The sequence below is a fragment of the Lolium perenne genome, chromosome 2 (assembly GCF_019359855.2).
Source record: "Lolium perenne isolate Kyuss_39 chromosome 2, Kyuss_2.0, whole genome shotgun sequence".
Taxonomy (NCBI): domain Eukaryota; kingdom Viridiplantae; phylum Streptophyta; class Magnoliopsida; order Poales; family Poaceae; genus Lolium; species Lolium perenne.
In genome coordinates, this window is record NC_067245.2 from 62,903,579 (window position 1) to 62,924,763 (window position 21,185).

A 21,185-nucleotide genomic window follows, 5' to 3' on the forward strand; every position below is an offset into this window, starting at 1 on the left:
TTTTTATTAAGTATAAGAGGCTTGGTATGTTCACCGATTTTAAAAGAACACTTGAAAAGATGGATATGGATAGAATTAAGTACACTAATAATGTTAATGATGGTGGGGAGATTAAAGCACCAATACCTTGTAAGCTCCTAGCAATGCATGAAGCTCTAGATGATAATTATGCTTGGCTTGTTCCTGAAAATTTGTTTGATGAGAGTAGCAAGCCCAAGAATAATGAAAAGGGAGTCTCTGAAACTTATGTATCCAAAATACAATGCATGGTTGAGAAAACTCCAAACCCCGCTATTGATGCTTCGTCTCTTGATAATACTTGATATACACTTTCTGCGCCTAGCTGAAAGGCGTTAAAGAAAAGCGCTTATGGGAGACAACCCATGATTTTACTACTGCACTTTTATTTTATATTTGAGTCTTGGAAGTTGTTACTACTGTAGCAACCTCTCCTTATCTTACTTTTGTTGCATTGTTGTGCCAAGTAAAGTCTTTGATAGTAAGGTTCATACAAGATTTGGATTACTGCGCAGAAACAGATTTCTTGCTGTCACGAATCTAGGCCTAATTCTCTGCAGGTAACTCAGAAAATTATGCCAATTTACGTGAGTGATCCTCAGATATGTACGCAACTTTCATTCAGTTTGGGAATTTTCATTTGAGCAAGTCTGGTGCCTCAATAAAATTCGTCTTTACGAACTGTTCTGTTTTGACAGATTCTGCCTTTTATTTCGCATTGCCTGTTTTGCTATGCTTGATGGATTTTTCGATTCCATTAACTTTCAGTAGCTTTGTGCAATGTCCAGAAGTGTTAAGAATGATTAGGTCACCTCTGAACATGTGAATTTTGATTGTGCACTAACCCTCTAATGAGTTGTTTTGAGTTTGGTGTGGAGGAAGTTTTCAAGGATCAAGAGAGGAGGATGCTACAATATGATCAAGGAGAGTGAAAGCTCTAAGCTTGGGGATGCCCCGGTGGTTCACCCCTGCATATTTCAAGAAGACTCAAGCGTCTAAGCTTGGGGATGCCCAAGGCATCCCCTTCTTCATCGACAACATTATCAGGTTCCTCTAGTGAAACTATATTTTTATTCCATCACATCTTATGTACTTTGCTTGGAGCGTCGGTTTGTTTTTGTTTTGTTTGAATAAAATGGATCCTAGCATTCATTGTGTGGGAGAGAGACACGCTCCGCTGTTGCATACGGACAAATATGTCCTTAGGCTTTACTCATAATATTCATGGCGAAGGTTGAATCTTCTTTGTTAAATTGTTATATGGTTGGAAACGGGAAATGCTACATGTAGTAATTGGTAAAATGTCTTGGATAATTTGATACTTGGCAATTGTTGTGCTCATGTTTAAGCTCTTGCATCATATACTTTGCACCTATTAATGAAGAAATACATAGAGCTTGCTAAAATTTGGTTTGCATAATTGGTCTCTCTAAGGTCTAGATAATTTCTAGTAAGGGTCGAACAACAAGGAAGACGGTATAGAGTCTTATAATGTTTACAATATGTATTTTATGTGAGTTTTGCTGCACCGCTTCATACTTGTGTTTGTTTCAAATAACCTTGCTAGCCAAAACCTTGTATCGAGAGGGAATACTTCTCATGCATCCAAAATCCTTGAGCCAACCACTATGCCATTTGTGTCCACCATACCTACCTACTACATGGTATTTCTCCGCCATTCCAAAGTAAATTGCTTGAGTGCTACCTTTAAATTTCTATCCTTTACCTTTGCAATATATAGCTCATGGGACAAATAGCCTAAAAACTATTGTGGTATTGAATATGTACTTATGCACTTTATCTCTTATTAAGTTGCTTGTTGTGCGATAACCATGTTCCTGGGGACGCCATCAACTACTCTTTGTTGAATATCATGTGAGTTGCTATGCATGTCCGTCTTGTCTGAAGTAAGGGCGATTTACCATGAGTTGAATGGTTTGAGCATGCATACTGTTAGAGAAGAACATTGGGCCGCTAACTAAAGTCATGATCCATGGTGGAAGTTTCAGTTTTGGACAAATATCCTCAATCTCATATGAGAAAATTAATAATTGTTGAATGCTTAAGCATTAAAGAGGAGTCCATTATCTGTTGTCTATGTTGTCCCGGTATGGATGTCTAAGTTGAGAATAATCAAAAGCGAGAAATCCAATGCGAGCTTTCTCCTTAGACCTTTGTACAGGCGGCATAGAGGTACCCCTTTGTGACACTTGGTTAAAACATATGTATTACGGTGATAATCCAGGTAATCCGAGCTAATTAGGACAAGGTGCGGGCACTATTAGTATACTATGCATGAGGCTTGCAACTTGTAGGATATAATTTACATGATACATATGCTTTATTACTACCGTTGACAAAATTGTTTCTTGTTTTCAAAATCAAAGCTCTAGCACAAATATAGCAATCAATGCTTCCCTCTGCGAAGGACCTTTCTTTTACTTTTATGTTGAGTCAGTTCACCTATCTCTCTCCACCTCAAGAAGCAAACACTTGTGTGAACTGTGCATTGATTCCTACATACTTGCATATTGCACTTGTTATATTACTTTATGTTGACAATATCCATGAGATATACATGTTACAAGTTGAAAGCAACCGCTGAAACTTAATCTTCCTTTGTGTTGCTTCGATACTTATACTTTGAATTATTGCTTTATGAGTTAACTCTTATGCAAGATTTATTGATGCTTGTCTTGAAGTACTATTCATAAAAAGTCTTTGCTATATGATTCATTTGTTTACTCATGTCATTTACCATTATTTTGATCGCTGCATTCATTACATGTGCTTACAATAGTATGATCAAGGTTATGATGGCATGTCACTCCAGAAATTATCTTTGTTATCGTTTACTGCTTCGGAATGACGAGCAGGAACTAAGCTTGGGGATGCTGATACGTCTCCGACGTATCGATAATTTTTTATGTTCCATGCCACATTATTGATGATATCTACATGTTTTATGCATATTTTATGTCATATTTATGCATTTTCCGGCACTAACCTATTAACGAGATGCCGAAGAGCCAGTTGCTGTTTTCTGCTGTTTTTGGTTTCAGAAATCCTAGTAAGGAAATATTCTTGGAATTGGACGAAATCAACGCCCAGGAGCCTATTTTCACACGAAGCTTCCAGAAGTCTGAGGGAGAGACAAAGTGGGGCCACGGGCGCCGCCACACTAGGGCGGCGCGGCCCAGGGGGGCCCGCGCGGCCCTATCTTGTGGGGCCCCCGTGACGCCTCCTGACCTGCCCTTCCGCCTACTTAAGGTCTTCATCGCGAAACCCCCAGTACCGAGAGCCACAATACGGAAAACCTTCCAGAGACGCCGCCGCCGCCAATCCCATCTCGGGGGATTCAGGAGATCGCCTCCGGCACCCTGCCGGAGAGGGAAATCATCTCCCGGAGGACTCTTCACTGCCATGGTCGCCTCCGGAGTGATGAGTGAGTAGTTCACCCCTGGAATATGGGTCCATAGCAGTAGCTAGATGGTCGTCTTCTCCTAATTGTGCTTCATTGTCGGGTCTTGTGAGCTGCCTAACATGATCAAGATCATCTATCTGTAATGCTACATGTTGTGTTTGTTGGGATCCGATGGATAGAGAATACTATGCTATGTTGATTATCAATCTATTATCTATGTGTTGTTTATGATCTTGCATGCTCTCCGTTATTAGTAGAGGCTCTGGCCAAGTTTTTGCTAGTAACTCCAAGAGGGAGTATTTATGCTCGATAGTGGGTTCATGCCTCCATTAAATGCAGGACGATGTGAGAAAGTTCTAAGGTTATGGATGTGCTGTTGCCACTAGGGATAAAACATCGATGCTATGTCTAAGGATGTAGTTGTTGATTACATTACGCACCATACTTAATGCAATTGTCTGTTGTTTGCAACTTAATACTGGAAGGGGTTCGGATGATAACCTGAAGGTGGACTTTTTAGGCATAGATGCATGCTGGATAGCGGTCTATGTACTTTGTCGTAATGCCCAATTAAATCTCACAATACTCATCATATCATGTATGTGCATGGTCATGCCCTCTTTATTTGTCAATTGCCCAACTGTAATTTGTTCACCCAACATGCTTATTCTTATCGGAGAGACGCCTCTAGTGAACTGTGGACCCCGGTCCATTCTTTTAATCGAATACAATCTACTGCAATACTTGTTCTACTGTTTTCTGCAAACAATCATCATCCACACTATACATCTAATCCTTTGTTACAGCAAGCCGGTGAGATTGACAACCTCACTGTTACGTTGGGACAAAGTACTTTGGTTGTGTTGTGCAGGTTCCACGTTGGCGCCGGAATCCCTAGTGTTGCGCCGCACTACACTTCGTCGCCATCAACCTTCAACGTGCTTCTTGGCTCCTACTGGTTCGATAAACCTTGGTTTCTTACTGAGGAAAAACTTGCCGCTGTACGCATCACACCTTCCTCTTGGGGTTCCCAACGGACGCGTGTTGTACGCGTATTAGCAGCAATGGGAAATTCTAGGGTAGGTGGGGTGGGGGCAAGCACAGGAGGGGGCTGCATTGGCGGTGATGACGTTCAGGGGTGGCAATGGAGCTTGGGAGAGTTGAAGGGGGTGGGGAATATTTGTGTGTGGCAACAAAAGGGGGTCCTGCGAGCGAAATCCAATGTGGCTTGGAGTGTCGGCGGTCCTACCCCAACCCTTGTGGGTAGAAGCCGGCATGGACGCGTCGACTATTTCGTTGGGCTAAAAAGAATGTAATGGCATGTTATGGAGGACAATGGTGGGATTGTAAGGGTATATTGCCCCTATGTGTGGTTTTGGTAATTAGTGACAACCCCTATGGGCTAATGTTTTTATTGAGTTTATATGAAGGAATATTCCATAGATACTACTGGGATCCTATGTGTTGGGGTTCTATTTGTCGTTATCTTTCCAACACAATTGGTTTCATGTCAATCAGAGTTCGGGATCATTTTCTGTTTAAAAGAAAAATAAAAGGTTTTTTTAGGGGTCCCGAAATCCGGTCTCTAGCCCGGCCTGCCGAGTGCTGCTGTTGGTCAGTCCGGCACACAGCCCGGCATGCCGAGTGCTACTGCCGGGTGGGCCGACATCTGGCTCGGCCCATCGAGTGTGGTACCGACCGGCCCATCCTCCTGGTCAGCCCGGCCTCTGGCCCGGCCTGCCGGGTGCTGCTGTCGGGTGGCCCGGCCTGCCGAGTGTGCTGTCGGGTTGCCCGACACCTGGTCCGGCCCTGCCGAGCTGTATGCCGGGTTGCCCGTCTTTCTGCCCTTTTTCTCACCCAACGGTTATATTTTTCCCTAGACTATAAATAGGCCTTCTTCCACATTGGGTTGGGTAAGTTCTTACAATCTCTCTTCTCCAATGTTGACGTCGAAGAACTTACCCTATCTCTTGATTCCCCCATGATTCTTGCTCATTCTTGAGGGATCTAAGAGAAGAGATCTAGATCTACAACTCCACCAATCCTTTCCTCCTCTCTGTGAGGGGAACTCTTGGGATCTAGATCTTGGAGTCATTTGTTGACTTCCTCCATTGTTCTTCCTCTCTAATCTCATCCTAGCATTTGTTGCTTTGGTGGGATTTGAGTGTGAAATATTTGAACATCTTTGGTGTTCTTGCTTTGCATCATTGCATAGTGTTGAGCTCTCCACCACTATTAGTTCGAGTGAGAGACCGTGAGCTTGTTACTCTTGGAGGGTGATCTCCTAGTTGGCTTGGTTGGTGTTACGGTGACCTCTTCGTGGAAGATTGTGAAGAGGCCCAGGTTTCTCCTTCGTGGAGCTTGTGAAGTGGTTTTGGAGCTTGCCATCTCTGGAGTGGAGGAAAAGCTAACCATAAGGAAAGTGTCATTATCCTTCGTGGGTTTGGCTCAGAGAAGAAGGTGAGCCTTCGTGGCGTTGGGAAATCCTTCGTGGGATCCCCACCTCTCCAAACGTGACGTACCTTCTTGCAAAGGAAGGGAACACGTGAATACATCTTCGTCTCTGCGTGCCTCGGTTATTTCTATACCCATGTTTACTTTCCTTGTGATAGCCATCGAGCTTGAAGTATCTATTATATCTTGCTATTTCTATCACTTGTTGTTCATATATATTATGCCTATCTTGCTTAGCTCTAGTTGTTGTTGTTGCACTTAGTTGAGCCTAGATTATTTAGGATTTGTGCTTGTGAAATAAACGTTAGTTTAATTCCGCATTTTTACAAGCCAAATCCGTAAGAGTTTTTTAAACGCCTATTCACCCTCCCTCTAGGCGACATCTCGTCATTTCAGATAAATGAATATCACTAGGTACATCATGCAATGCATTTCATATCACTTACAGATAAATGTCTACTATAGTTTTTGACTCTTTCTATGAACTTAGGTCAAACGGGTATAAAAAACTTATTAACCTTCTCTTCATATTAAACCGATAGAGTACCGGTAAATGATACTCTATATTACTTGATGCTAATACAGATGTATCTAGACACATCTTAGTTGTAGACACATTCATTTTAGCATCAAATAATATAGATCGGAGTGAGTAGTGTTTGGAATAAAAGTACAAATCGGTGGTCCCAACAAAAAATCTGAATGAACTCAAGATCTAGACAATGATGTATCCTACAAGGGTAAAATATCTTTTGGTGAGATTTTTAGCCACACAAAGATCAAGAAACGTGACAAATTTTATAGTTTTGAAATGTTTTACATCCACACTTTATCATCTTTTTGTGTAGCCTAAAAGTATTTCGTGCTAGATTTTGCACGTTTGTAATATAAATCATTGAAAACATTCTATATTTTACTTAATTTTTTAACACTTCTAATTTTTTATAATAAAAGGCTCCCTCGAGCTCGATCTTCGTTTAGGATTTTTCCACCTATATTGTCAAATAATGTAAAGTTTCTTCAAGTTTGTACAAAAAAAGTATTCACATCAAAAATACTGAGTCGGGTACATCATGTGATATATTTCATATCCTTTATAGATAAATGTCTATTATAGTTTTGGACTCTTTCTATTAACTTGGTCAAACGGGTATAACAAACTTATATAGTATATCTTCTTCTCATGATAAATAGGTAACGTCAAAAAAAATCTGAATAAAGTCATTTTTGTTTGAGAAACACATGCATACACTCGCCCGGTCGTCCCTATGAACGCGCGCACACACCCTACCCCTATGAGCACCTCCGAAAGACTGAGCTGGCGGATTGAATCTTGAAATTGACAAAGTCGATCACCACAGACGTCTCGCTGTCGACAGGAACGTCATCTCCCACTAAATAAATATTCCGCCTTCATGAGACACACAGATATCAAACCTGAGGTTTGAACTATGCTGGGCTGGGGATACAACCATCTTCCTAACCACCCAACCTCAGGTTAAGATCTAGACAATGATGTATCATATAAGGGTGCAAAATTTTATCTCGGAATTTTGAGCCAACAAAGATGAAGAAACGTGACAACTTTTGTAGTTTTGAAATGTTTTAGATCGATCCACACTTTTATCCATGGACGGGCGCACGGACTGGTGTTTTTATAACTTCCGCTTTTATACTACCGACTCTTCCTTAGAAAATGGACTATACAAGATTGTGGACAAATGGAGTCCGAGCTCCATGGTGCCTTTTATTTTGATAAAATTGGAAAACACATTTACGAGTATCAAAATAATCTTAATGAAGTTATGATTAAGACAATAATGTATCTTTTTTTTGCTAATAAGACAATAATGTATCCTACAATGGCACAAAATCTTAAAACGAAATTTCATGCCACGAAAAGATGAAGACACATAAAAAAAAATTATAGTTTTCAAATGTTTCAGATCCACTTTTATCATCTTATGTGTAGCCTAAAACGCAAAGTATTTCATGTGGGATTTTGCTCGTTTGTAATATAAATCAATTGGAAATATTTTGAATTTTACTAAAAAAAAGTTGAAACTTTGAAATATAATTTTAGATGTTGTTAGAATAAAAGGCTCTGTGAGATCGGTGTCGATTTGGGGGTTTCCACCTATTGTCAAACAATCTACAGTTTCTTTAGTTTGTAAAAAAAAAAATATTCATGTCTAAAATACTGAATCAATATCTCCAGATACATCATGCAATATATTCCATTTATATATAAACATATATTATTCTAGTTTTTGACTCTTTCTATTAGCTTGATCAAACAGGTATAAGAAACTTATATACATTTTCATCCTAAATAGGTAACGTACAAGTAAATAATAGTTTTTGGAATACAAGTGCCAGGCAGCGGTCTCAAAGTAAGCGCAATCCTGTGAAGATCAGCAGACAGAGAGATTCCCATCTGCTGGTGCACGGACACCCAGTGTTGATCACCGGGCTTAGCATAGACGACGTAGCATGTCCTATCATCAGAAACACAAAGTACAACACTAGGTGGGGAGGTCAAGTCGTCAATGCCGGCGCAATATCGGAACACCGGGGCCCTAGTGTTGGAGAAGTAGAGCTTCAAGGCGTCGACGACGCCGGATTCCGGTTCAGTGCCATCGTATGCCCGCACCTCGGTGATCGGTGGGAACTCGGTGAGCATGCCAGTGAGCGGGTTGAGAAGACGGACGATGTTGGCGCACTGCTTGTCGCGCACGACGAGGAGGCCGTCGGCCACGCCGAAGAGGTAGTTGGTAGAGAGCGCGTCGAGGTCGACGTATGCGCGGACGCCGGAGGAGGCGTGGCGGAGGCGGCAGCGGCAGCCCGACTCTGGCGGTGGATCGCGTACCGGACTCCAGCCACGGGGCCGGAAGCGGGTATCTAGGCTGCAATCGTCGATGTACCCGCGCCAGGTCTTGCAAACTGCCCGCAAGCAGTTGAACTCCCCGACGGCCGGCCGTGGAGAATCTGGGATCAGCAGCCGGGCGGCGACGTCCCTGACGACATCGGCCGCTAGGTTGGCCCAGTCCCTCCTGCCAGAAGATCACCAACCACAGTGAGCCGCGAGGCAAAGAAAACAATATAAGGTGAGGAGGACTAGGGCCGGACATACTGCTGCTTCGGTCGCTTCCTCGGGTGGACAGGTTCGCTGCGAGCCAATGGCGGAAGATCGGCAGATCCCCGGCGGCGGTGCTGCGCTCGCGACGTCATGCTGCGCTCGCCGATCTGGTCTTTCGGATATGATGAGTTCTGGCGTCTAGGTGCGGTTGGGCAGGGTTGATTGAGAATATAAATAGAATTCCCGAGTTTTTATATTTTGGAAACCAATACTAGTTCCCCTAACAAGACGCCAGCTATTTTGGGAAAATACGTTCGTTGGGGCAGAGTTATCCTCAAACATCCCGCATCTTGTTTGGAATCTAAATTCCAAGAGTTTATATTTGACTACTTCCTTTTTTTTTTCTTTTCGAGAATTAGCTCCTGTTTTCCTAGAGTCCAAGACGACCGATTATTCGGAAGATGTGATCGTGGGACCAGATTTGGCGGATCTTTTTTTTCGACGTATGCCTGTAGACATATATTACTTGTTCACAAGCCATCTGCCCGGTTCATATGCCGCCGAGTTCAACTGAGAGTTTCCCCCACTTTTTGAAAAGTTCCATTTGTGATCTCAAAACATGTTTTAAAAATCGAAACACAAAATGATTTCCCAGATGATCTCAAATATGTGCCCTGAACATGAGTTTCGTGACGATTTTTTTTATTTTGTCTCGGCAAAAAAGTGAAATTTTGCAGAGACTGAATAGATTGAACTCGGCGACATATGATCCCGCGCCAACTCGGTGTTTCATTGGTCCAGCAAACATGCCCGGGTCCACTACCGGAGTAGGGCTTTACGTATACAGGTGGTGAAAAGTAGGCACAATACATATCTGTGGGCCCGCTTTGTGGAGAGAATTGAATTTTGGTTGATATTTTATAACTACAAGCCTGCAACGAAAGTGGTAGGGCTGTGCTTCATGAATGCAGCGGCTCAGGCCATTGTCAGAGACGTCTACACTAGCCAGATTCAAACCGGACTTTTCCTTGTTGAGACTGCATATATGGAACATGGAGGCATGTGAATCCACTTTTTGAAAAGTTCCGTTTGTGATCTCAAAACATGTTTTAAAAATCGAAACACAAAATAATTTCTCAGATGATCTCAAATATGTGCCCTGAACATGAGTTTCGTGACGATTTTTTTATATTTTGTCTCGGCAAAAAAGTGAAATTTTGCAGGGCTATATAGCAGTATATATGTGACGTATTTTGTCTTTTTTAGATTCTGAAATAAAAAAGTGGTTTCTCCGCGAAAACTTTCTACGCACACATGGAACATGCGTACGTACCCGAATATTTTTATTTCAGAATTTTTTAACAATTGGAAAATGCATTTCCAATTAGGGTTCACATCTACCCAGGTTCAAACCGGACTTTTCCTTGTTCATAAACATAACAATGCGGAGTTGGTACACATACAAATGACTCAACACAAAGAGGATATTTGACAAAAAATATAAACAGAAGCGAAAGTTTTTCTTCATCCACTAATTAAGAAAAAAAAATTGTCTATTTTTTATAAAATAATCAACAAAAACATAGAACAAATTACCAAGCCTACACAAGTAGCACACCCATACACACCCACAACCAAGTCTAATATAGCCCCAAACAACATGGTTGCATCCACTCTATCCAGTAGAAAAGACAAATGAGGTGTCTCTAGCGATTACAAAAGAATGTTTATAAGAAACTAGCAAGTTTTTGATGGTCTTCAAACTTTTTTTTCATGACATGTAAATAGCAACAAAAGTTCTCCCATAATTTAAATTTGGGGAATTTTTCTTTTTGCCCCGCTTTACCGGGTCTGAGCTTCTTCGCCCACGTGTCCTCCTCCTTCCATGTGCTCATCCGACAGCTCAACCGCCTGGCCGACGCCACGGCCACAAACTACTTCGGAGTTGGACGCTCTTGCCGAACTCAAGTAGTCCACATGGAAGCTCCCCAATGGTGGGGCCCGCTGCACTCTGGAGAAGCTCTTGCGGTGGTGCCAACACAACATGCACCGCCCTTGGGAAGCCTCGGTCTAGAACTAGGCCTACGATGCCATGGCTGTTCTCACACTCACCCGCGTTGTCTACGCCATCTACCACCGCATCGGCCTCATTCTAGAAGAAGGGGGACGAAGGGGTTGCAGTGGTGAAGGAACGGCTGGTGGAGCAGTGGACGGAGAGTAGACCGGAAGAGCATCGACGGTGATATGGTGTTGACATGGTTGAGGGAGTCGAGCTCGACTCGATTTGTCGTACAGGTATAGGCAATCTAGTCTTTAGGTGTGGGCCTGGCTTGGTAAGGGGCAAATTATCAATTGGAAAAGTAAAAGATGGCAAAAAGGTGAGCCGAGAGTAAAAGAGGGAAAATGGTAGAAGCCCGAGGTAAAATGGGGAAAATATTAAATTCACATTTTAATTTGAGCCGCAATATCAAAAGCTACGTGCATATACATAACCATTAAAATAATCAACCAACATCGACACGAATACCAACAACAATATTTGAGGGAACAATAACCGAGTTGCCTTGTCGACGTCGCTACTGAGACGATAATACGAACCACCATTGTCGAAGATGTAGCATCCGGGACAAAAATTGCAAGGATTATCTTCTTCTTAACAACCTTGATAGAAATTCCAAAATAGATTAGTAGAGACAAAATCTAAAAGACAGTGCCTACGGAACTATAATATTTCAACACCAGCATTGACGTCGGAAAGAATATCTCGATATCAAACAAAGGGTTGGAGATAAATTATAGTAGACAATGCCATATCAATTGACCCAGAAACGAATAAGATAGCTACACTAGGGCCTATAGGACCCGAGTTACCAGCGGCGTGCCAAACAAGTGGTTTGACATCATGAAGGAGATATGCCCTAGAGGCAATAATAAAGTGGTTATTATTTATATCTTTATGTTTATGATAAATGTTTATGTATCATGCTATAATTGTATTAACCGAAACATTAGTACATGTGTGATATGTAGACAACAAGAAGTCCCTAGTATGCCTCTTAAACTAGCTTGTTGATTAATGGATGATTAGTTTCATAATCATGAACATTGGATGTTATTAATAACAAGGTTATGTCATTATATGAATGATGTAATGGACACACCCAATTAAGCGTAGCATAAGATCTCGTCATTAAGTTATTTGCTATAAGCTTTCGATACATAATTACCTAGTCCTTATGACCATGAGATCATGTAAATCACTTATACCGGAAAGGTCCTTTGATTACACCAAACACCACTGCGTAAATGGGTGGCTATAAAGGTGGGATTAAGTATCCGGAAAGTATGAGTTGAGGCATATGGATCAACAGTGGGATTTGTCCATCCCGATGACGGATAGATATACTATGGGCCCTCTCGGTGGAATGTCGTCTAATGTCTTGCAAGCATATGAATGAGTTCATAAGAGACCACATACCACGGTACGAGTAAAGAGTACTTGTCAGGAGACGAGGTTGAACAAGGTATAGAGTGATACCGAAGATCAAACCTCGGACAAGTAAAATATCGCGTGACAAAGGGAATTGGTATTGTATGTGAATGGTTCATTCGATCACTAAAGTCATCGTTGAATATGTGGGAGCCATTATGGATCTCCAGATCCCGCTATTGGTTATTGGTCGGAATGAGTACTCAACCATGTCCGCATAGTTCACGAACCGTAGGGTGACACACTTAAAGTTGGATGTTGAAATGGTAGTACTTGAATATGGAATAGAGTTCGAATATTTGTTCGGAGTCCCGGATGAGATCCCGGACATCACGAGGAGTTCCGGAATGGTCCGGAGAATAAGATTCATATATAGGATGTCATTTTATGTGAATTAAAATGTCGCGGAAGGTTCTATGGAAGGTTCTAGAAGGTTCTAGAAAAGTCCGGAAGAAACCACCAAGGAAGGTGGAGTCCACATGGGACTCCACCTCCATGGCCGGCCAACCCTAGTGGGGGAGGAGTCCCAAGTGGACTCCCCCTTAGGGGGCCGGCCACCCCCCCATATGGGAGGTGGAACTCCCACCTCTAGTGGGAGTCCTAGCTTGGCTAGGTTTCCCCTCCATATGGAAGGTTTTTGGTTCGGGTCTTATTCGAAGACTTGGAGACCAACTCTTGGGATCCACCTATATAATGAGGGGCCAAGGGAGGGGGCCGGCCACCCCAAGACCACAAGCTGGCCGCCCCATTGAAGTGGCCGGCCAACCCCTCCCAAACCCTAGCCGCCCCCCTCTCCTCCATAACTCCCGCGTAGCTTTAGCGAAGCTCCGCCGGACTTCACCACCACCACCGACACCACGCCGTCGTGCTGTCGGATTCAAGAGGAGCTACTACTTCCACTGCCCGCTGGAACGGGAGGTGGACGTCGTCTTCATCAACAACCGAACGTGTGACCGAGTACGGAGGTGCTGCCCGTTCGTGGCGCCGGAACCGATCGTGATCACGATCTTCTATGCGCTTTTGCAAGCGGCAAGTGAACGTCTACCGCAGCAACAAGAGCCTCCTCTTGTAGGCTTTGGAATCTCTTCAAGGGTGAGACTCGATACCCCCTCGTTGCTACCGTCTTCTAGATTGCATCTTGGCTTGGATTGCGTGTTCGCGGTAGGAAAATTTTTGTTTTCTATGCAACGTTATCCTACAAAGGGTATCGAGCCGTGTCTATGCATAGATGGTTGCACGAGTAGAACACAATGGTTTGTGGGCGTTGATGCTCTTGTTATCTTTAGTTTGAGTACTTTGCATCTTTGTGGCATAGTGGGATGAAGCGGCTCGGACTAACTTTACATGACCGCGTTCATGAGACTTGTTCCTCGTTCGACATGCAACTTGTATTGCATAAGAGGCTTTGCGGGTGTCTGTCTCTCCTACTATAGTGAAGATTCAATTTACTCTTCTATTGAAAACATTAGTATCAACGTTGTGGTTCATGTTCGTAGGTAGATTAGATCTCTCTCGAAAACCCTAAACCACGTAAAATATGCAAACCAAATTAGAGACGTCTAACTTGTTTTTGCAGGGTTTGGTGATGTGATATGGCCATAATGTGATGATGAATATGTATGAGATGATCATTATTGTATTGTGGCAACCGGCAGGAGCCTTATGGTTGTCTTTAAATTTCATGTTGAGTAGTATTTCAAAGTAGTTGTAATAGTTGCTACATGGAGGACAATCATGAAGACGGCGCCATTGACCTTGACGCTACGCCGACGATGATGGAGATCATGCCCGAGGATGATGGAGATCATGTCCGTGCTTTGGAGATGAAGATCAAAGGCGCAAAGACAAAAGGGCCATATCATATCACATATGAACTGCATGTGATGTTAATCCTTTTATGCATCTTATTTTGCTTAGATCGCGACGGTAGCATTATAAGATGATCCCTCACTAAAATCTCAAGATAATAAAGTGTTCATCCTTAGTAGCACCGTTACCAAGTCTTGTCGTTTCGAAGCATCTCGTGATGATCGGGTGTGATAGATTCAATAAGTACATACAACGGGTGCAAGACAGTTTTGCACATGCGGATACTAAGGTGGCCTTGACGAGCCTAGCATGTACAGACATGGTCTCGGAACACGTGATACCGAAAGGTAGAGCATGAATCATATGGTTGATATGATGAACACTTTGAGTGTTCGCCATTGAAATCACACTTTTTCTCGTGATGATCGGGTTTAGGTGCGGTGGATTTGGTTCGTGTGATCACTAAGACAATGCGAGGGATATTGTTTTGAGTGGGAGTTCACTTAGATTTTTAATTATGTTGAATTAAAATTTGAACTCAATTTGTCATAAACTTAGTCTAAACTTTTGCATATATATGTTGTAGAAATGGCGTCCCCAATCAATTTTAATCAGTTCCTAGAGAAAGAGAAACTTAAGAGCAACGGTAGCAACTTCACCGACTGGTTCCGTCATGTGAGGATCTTCCTCTCTGGCGGAAATCTGCAATATGTGCTTGATGCACCGCTAGGTGACCCTCCTGCAGAAACTGAAACCGGTGAAGTAAAAGCTGTTTACGCAACTCGGAAAACTCGGTACTCTCAAGTTCAGTGTGCCATCCTGTGCAGTCTGGAATCCGATCTTCAAAAACGTTTTGAGCACCACGATCCTCATGAGTTGATGAATGAGTTGAAAGCTATATTCGAGACTCATGCGGCCGTGGAATGCTATGAAGCATCGAAACATTTCTTCAGCTGTATGATGGAAGAAGGCATCTCCGTTAGTGAGCACATGCTCGCCATGACCGGGCATGCGAAGAAACTCAGTGACTTGGGAATAGTGATTCCTAATGATCGGGGATTAATCATGTCCTTCAATCACCGCCACCAAGTTACAAGAACTTTGTGATGAACTACAATATGCAGAACATGAACAAGGAGTTACTCGAACTCTTTGGCATGCTAAAAGTCTTGAGATTGAGATCAAGAAAGAGCACCAAGTGTTGATGGTCAACAAGACCACCAGTTTCAAGAAACAGGGCAAGTCTAAGGGAAAATTCAAGAAGGGTGGCAAGAAAGCTGCCACGCCTCCTATGAAACCTAAGAACGGCCCTAAGCCTGATGCTGAGTGCTATTACTACAAGGAGAAGGGACACTGGAAGCGTAATTGCTCCAAGTATCTGGCTGATCTGAAGAGCGGCCTTGTCAAGAAGAAGAAAGAAGGTATATCTGATATACATGTTATAGATGTTCATTTCACTAGTTCTCGTTCTAGTACCTGAGTATTTAATACTGGTTCGGTTGCTCATATTTGTAACTCGAAACAGGAACTAAAGAATAAACGACAACTGCTAAATGATGAAGTGACGATGCGCGTTGGAAACGGATCCAAGGTCAATGTGATCGCAGTCGGCACACTTCCTCTACATCTACCTTCGGGATTAGTTTTAAGCCTAAATAATTGCTATTATGTACCTGCGTTGAGCATGAACATTATATCTGGATCTTGTTTAATGCAAGACGGTTATTCATTCAAATCTGAGAATAATGGTTGTTCTATTTTTATGAATAATATCTTTTATGGTCGAGCACCACAAAAGAATGGCTTATTTCTGTTAGATCTCGATAGTAGTGATACGCATATACATAACATTGATGCTAAGCGAATTAAATTGAATGATAATTCTACTTATATGTGGCAATCGCTGCCTTGGTCATATTGGAGTGAAACGCATGAAGAAACTCCATACTGATGGATTACTTGAATCACTTGACTTTGAGTCACTTGATAGATGCGAAGCATGTCTAATGGGAAAAATGACAAAGACTCTATTTTCTGGTATGATGGAGCGAGCTACTGACTTATTGGAAATCATACATACCGATGTATGTGGACCAATGAGCGTAGCATCGCGCGGTGGTTATCGTTATGTTCTAACCTTCACAGATGATCTGAGTAGATATGGATATATCTATTTCATGAAACATAAATCCGAAACTTTCGAGAAGTTTAAGGAATTTCAAAGTGAAGTAGAAAATCAACGTAACAAGAAGATCAAATTTCTACGATCTGATCGTGGAGGTGAATATCTGAGTTATGAGTTTGGCATGCATTTAAAGAAATGCGGAATACTTTCACAATTGACACCGCAGGTAACACCTCAACGTAACGGTGTGTCCGAACGTCGTAATCGAACTCTCTTAGATATGGTTCGTTCTATGATGTCTCTTACTGATTTGCCGTTATCATCTTGGAGTTATGCATTAGAGACAGCCGCATTCACTTTAAATAGAGCACCATCAAAATCCGTAGAAACGACACCGTATGAATTATGGTTTAATAAGAAACCTAAGTCGTTGCTCCTGAAAGTTTGGGGTTGCGAAGCCTATGTAAAGAAGTTACAACCGGACAAGCTAGAACCCAAAGCGGAGAAATGCGTCTTCATAGGATACCCTAAGGAAACTATAGGGTACACTTTCTATCACAGATCCGAAGGCAAAATCTTTGTTGCTAAGAACGGAACCTTTCTTGAGAAAGAATTTCTCACTAAAGAAGTGGACTGGAAGAAAAGTAGAACTCGATGAGATTGATGAATCTATACTCATTGATCGAGTAGCGCGATCGGAAATTGTACTGTACCGCCCACACCGGCAACAGAGGTAGCGAATGATAATGATCATGAAACTTCGAACGAGGAAACTATCGAACCTCGCAGATCGACAAGGGAACGTACCACTCCTGATTGGTATGATCCTTGTCTAAATGTCATGATTGTGGATAACAATGATGAGGACCGCGACGTATGAAGAAGCGATGATGAGCCCAGATTCCAACAAATGGCAAGAAGCCATGAAATCCGAAATGGGATCCATGTATGATAACAAAGTATGGACTTTGGTAGACTTACCGGATAGCCGAAAGGCTGTCGAAAATAAATGGATCTTCAAGAGAAAAACAGATGCCGATGGTAATATTACTGTCTATAAAGCTCGACTTGTCGCAAAGGGTTTCCGACAAATTCAAGGAGTTGACTACGATGAGACTTTCTCACCGTAGCGAAGCTAAAATCTGTGAGGATTTTGTTAGCAATAGCTGCATTTTTCGATTATGAGATTTGGCGAGATGGATGTCAAAACGGCGTTCCTTAATGGAGACATTGAGGAAGAGTTGTATATGGTACAACCCAAAGGTTTTGTCGATCCTAAAAATGCTGACAAAGTATGCAAACTTCAGCGTTCAATCTATGGACTGAAGCAAGCATCGAGAAGTTGGAACCGACGCTTTGATAAGGTGATCAAAGACTTCGGGTTTATACGTGTCATGGAGAGGCCCGTATTTACAAGAAAGTGAGTGGGAGCTCTATAGCATTCCTGATATTATATGTAGATGACATATTATTGATCGGGAATGATATAGAACTATTAAGCAGTGTTAAAGGTTATTTGAATAATAGTTTTTCAATGAAAGACCTTGGTGAAGCATCGTATATATTAGGCATCAAGATTTATAGAGATAGATCAAGACGCCTAATAGGGCTATCACAGAGTACATATCTGGACAAGATTCTAAAGAAGTTTAGAATGGACGAAAGTAAGAAAGGGTTCTTACCTATGTTACCAGGCAAGGTATTGAGTAAGACTCAAGGACCGGCTACGGCAGAAGAAAGAGAAAGGATGAGTAATATCCCCCATGCCTCGGCAGTAGGATCTATCATGTATGCCATGCTATGTACTAGACCAGATATAGCACATGCTGTTAGTTTGACTAGCAGATATCAAAGTGATCCAGGAATGGAACACTGGACAGCGGTCAAGAATATCCTGAAGTACTTGAAAAGAACTAAGGATATGTTTCTTTGTTATGGAGGTGACCAGGAGCTCGTTGTAAGTGGTTACACCGATGCAAGTTGGAACACTGATCCTGATGACTCTAAGTCACAATCTGGGTACGTGTTTATATTGAATGGTGCTGCATAGTCGGGCAAGCTCGAAGCGAGTGCACGGTGGCGAAGTCTTCAACGTAATCGAGTACATAGCGGCTTCAGAGGCTTCATCAGAAGCGGTATGGATGAAGAGGTTCATTGTAGAGCTCGGTGTGGTTCCTAGTGCATTGGACCCATTAATCATTTACTGTGATAACATGGGTGCCATCGCCAATGCACAAGAGCCAAGGTCACACAAGAGGCTGAAGCATATCAAGCTGCGTTACCACTCGATTCGCGAGTACATCGAAGATGGAGAAATAAAGTATTGCAAAGTACACACTGATCTGAATGTAGCAGATCCGTTGACTAAAGCTCTCCCTAGGGCAAAGCATGACCAACACCAGAATGCCATGGGTGTTAGGTATATTACAATGTAATCTAGATTATTGACTCTAGTGCAAGTGGGAGACTGAAGGAGATATGCCCTAGAGGCAATAATAAAGTGGTTATTATTTATATCTTTATGTTTATGATAAATGTTTATATATCATGCTATAATTGTATTAACCGAAACATTAGTACATGTGTGATATGTAGACAACAAGAAGTCCCTAGTATGCCTCTTAAACTAGCTTGTTGATTAATGGATGATTAGTTTCATAATCATGAACATTGGATGTTATTAATAACAAGGTTATGTCATTATATGAATGATGTAATGGACACACCCAATTAAGCGTAGCATAAGATCTCGTCATTAAGTTATTTGCTATAAGCTTTTGATACATAATTACCTAGTACTTATGACCATGAGATCATGTAAATCACTTATACCGGAAAGGTCCTTTGATTACACCAAACACCACTGCGTAAATGGGTGGCTATAAAGGTGGGATTAAGTATCCGGAAAGTATGAGTTGAGGCATATGGATCAACAAAGGATTTGTCCATCCCGATGACGGATAGATATACTCTGGGCCCTCTCGGTGGAATGTCGTCTAATGTCTTGCAAGCATATGAATGAGTTCATAAGAGACCACATACCACGGTACGAGTAAAGAGTACTTGTCAGGAGACGAGGTTGAACAAGGTATAGAGTGATACCGAAGATCAAACCTCGGACAAGTAAAATATCGCGTGACAAAGGGAATTGGTATTGTATGTGAATGGTTCATTCGATCACTAAAGTCATCGTTGAATATGTGGGAGCCATTATGGATCTCCAGATCCCGCTATTGGTTATTGGTCGGAGTGAGTACTCAACCATGTCCGCATAGTTCACGAACCGTAGGGTGACACACTTAAAGTTGGATGTTGAAATGGTAGTACTTGAATATGGAATGGAGTTCGAATATTTGTTCGGAGTCCCGGATGAGATCCCGGACATCACGAGGAGTTCCGGAATGGTCCGGAGAATAAGATTCATATATAGGATGTCATTTTATGTGAATTAAAATGTCGCGGAAGGTTCTATGGAAGGTTCTAGAAGGTTCTAGAAAAGTCCGGAAGAAACCACCAAGGAAGGTGGAGTCCACATGGGACTCCACCTCCATGGCCGGCCAACCCTAGTGGGGGAGGAGTCCCAAGTGGACTCCCCCTTAGGGGGCCGGCCACCCCCCCATATGGGAGGTGGAACTCCCACCTCTAGTGGGAGTCCTAGCTTGGCTAGGTTTCCCCTCCATATGGAAGGTTTTTGGTTCGGGTCTTATTCGAAGACTTGGAGACCAACTCTTGGGATCCACCTATATAATGAGGGGCCAAGGGAGGGGGCCGGCCACCCCAAGACCACAAGCTGGCCGCCCCATTGAAGTGGCCGGCCAACCCCTCCCAAACCCTAGCCGCCCCCCTCTCCTCCATAACTCCCGCGTAGCTTTAGCGAAGCTCCGCCGGACTTCTCCACCACCACCGACACCACGCCGTCGTGCTGTCGGATTCAAGAGGAGCTACTACTTCCGCTGCCCGCTGGAACGGGAGGTGGACGTCGTCTTCATCAACAACCGAACGTGTGACCGAGTACGGAGGTGCTGCCCGTTCGTGGCGCCGGAACCGATCGTGATCAAGATCTTCTACGCGCTTTTGCAAGCGGCAAGTGAACGTCTACCGCAGCAACAAAAGCCTCCTCTTGTAGGCTTTGGAATCTCTTCAAGGGTGAGACTCGATACCCCCTCGTTGCTACCGTCTTCTAGATTGCATCTTGGTTTGGATTGCGTGTTCGCGGTAGGAAAATTTTTGTTTTCTATGCAACGTTATCCTACAATCAAACCAAGGGTCGCCCAGGTCCGGGACAAGGCAAAGATGTACACCGCAATACCCTTGGCGCACCATTATAGTGCTAAGTGTAGATAGATATCCCTCCCCCACCCCCTCCCCCCACATACCACCGATCTCCTTTTCACTTTTGAATAATAAAAGAATGGTAGAAAAAACATCAAAATTTGAAATTGACGAGGGTGCTCCTCGGCAAGGCCCACCATGAGGAGTTTAGGGTTGACGGAATCCTGCAGACTAGCACGAGACATCAAATACCAAACAAACGGAAAGATATATTTACTAAGGTTTGGGGCCCTCGATGAGGTAAAACTCTTTATTCCTGCTTGTCTGAAATCGAATATATCGGGTTACAATGGGGTAACCGATAAGCTGCTTTGGTCGACACGCCGAGAAGCAAGATTTCTAGGTTTCTAGCTCTAACTTGTCGTGGTTCTACGTATTGATGTTGTCCCTCGACAGGCCCCCTCCTGGCCTTTATATAGCAGGCCAGGTCCCGATAGTCCTATCCGAACTCGAC